The sequence below is a fragment of the Nematolebias whitei genome, chromosome 10 (genome assembly GCF_014905685.2).
Source record: "Nematolebias whitei isolate Nwh7 chromosome 10, NemWhi1, whole genome shotgun sequence".
NCBI classification, from domain to species: Eukaryota; Metazoa; Chordata; class Actinopteri; order Cyprinodontiformes; family Rivulidae; genus Nematolebias; species Nematolebias whitei.
Genome location: NC_056507.1, coordinates 40,331,130 through 40,332,735, shown reverse-complemented (window position 1 = coordinate 40,332,735; position 1,606 = coordinate 40,331,130). Strand labels below are relative to the sequence as shown.

General features: G+C 57.3%; 1 protein-coding gene across 1 annotated transcript in view; it reads right to left on the bottom strand.

Annotated features, from left to right (window-relative positions):
- The window catches only part of kcnq1.2 (potassium voltage-gated channel, KQT-like subfamily, member 1.2), a 153,301-nt gene that overhangs the window by 128,380 nt on the left and 23,315 nt on the right, over window positions 1-1,606 (bottom strand). The gene's annotated exons all lie outside the window — the stretch shown is intronic.

Below are 1,606 nucleotides of genomic sequence, written 5' to 3'. Positions count from 1 at the left end.
GCGGCGGCAGGAACTGACTCCTCTGCGGCGGCGGCAGGAACTGACTCCTCTGCGGCGGCGGCAGGAACTGACTCCTCTGCGGCGGCGGCAGGAACTGACTCCTCTGCGGCGGCGGCAGGAACTGGTCTTCTGCGGCGGCGGCGACGGGAAACAGAAACTGGTGCTGAGTCCTCTGAGGCGACAGGAGCAGGTGCACCATCGGCTAGACACTCAGCAGGCGGGACAGCGGCGAGAACCTCAGTTAAGACCTCAGTGAGCGGAGCAGGAGCAAGGACCTCAGCAGATGGGTCAACCTCGGGGGCTGCGTGCAACGTGGACGGTGGCTCTACAGAGGCAGGGTCTTCTAATGCTGGTGCTGAGTCAGAGTCATGGTCTATTTTTAAAGTTCTGAGTCCAGCAAGAAGCTGCTGGTATTCCGGATGCTGGATTAAACCGGGCTGGGATAAAAGAAACTTTTCGGAAAGGATGAGCACAGTATCTAGACAGTCCGGGTTATTTTTTGCAGAACAAATGAGGCTTTGCAGAGTGTGGTTTATTTGGGATAGTTCATGGTGTGAATACGTGACTGATGGGCAAGAGTCTTTAAATGAGGGTGTGGTGTCAGGTGTCGCCCCCACCGGAAACTTGAGAGGTGGGGCGACAGAACACGCCCCCACAGAGTCACTGGGAGAATGCCCAGGAGGCACGGTCTGACTGGGTTGGACAGCCACGGCATGGTGTGACGGTGGGAGGCCGGATTCCGCCCCCACCAGAAACCTGGAAGGTGAGGCGACGGAACCCGCCCCCGTAACGTCACGTGGACCGGACTCGCCGAACCGAACAGGAGTGGACCGGAGCTCCCGCGGGACGCTGGACCTCACCCCCACCGAAAACCTGTGAGGTGAGGCGGCGGGACCAGCTCCCACAAAAACACCGGAACCAACTCTACTATTCTGCCCGGCCGACGAAACCGGCCCGGTCGCCGCGGGCTGCCCTCGGGACCGCTTCCTACCTCCCCGGCGACGGCGGGATAGTCGGGGGACAGGAGCAAAACAGAACTCATCCTCGATCTCTTCGTCCTCCCCCGATGTCCATCCCGAGTAGCCGGGCGAGGCAGACTCAGAAGCAGGAGCCTGGTGGGTTCCCCGGTGCCGAGCCCTGTTTTCTTCAAGGACCAGGAGTGGTGAAGACAGGACTTCCACCTCCTGGTCAAAACGTCCTTGAGGGCGAACGGGTCTGGTCCAGAACCCGCCGCACCGGATTGTACGCTCGCTCATAACGGGGAAACTCGGAGGGAAAAAAGAAAAAAGGTGAGTTGCCGAGAGAGCCCTGCCCGCTGGGTTCTAATGTGTGGTCGGGTCGTAATGTCAGGATCAGGTGGACAGGAACGAACCCAGTAGTGCAGACAGGACTCAACTCGGCAGATTACAAAAATAAGTATTTTAATGATAATTAAAAAGGTAACAAAACAATAAGCTGACGTGGCAGCAAAACTTACATGGACTCAGGAAGCTCAGGAAGAAACTCACAAGACGCAGGAAACATGAAGACCCAAACGAATACGACCCGACAAAGGAACGACACAGGACAGGAGGTTTATATACAAGGACAAGACAAGACGTGATTA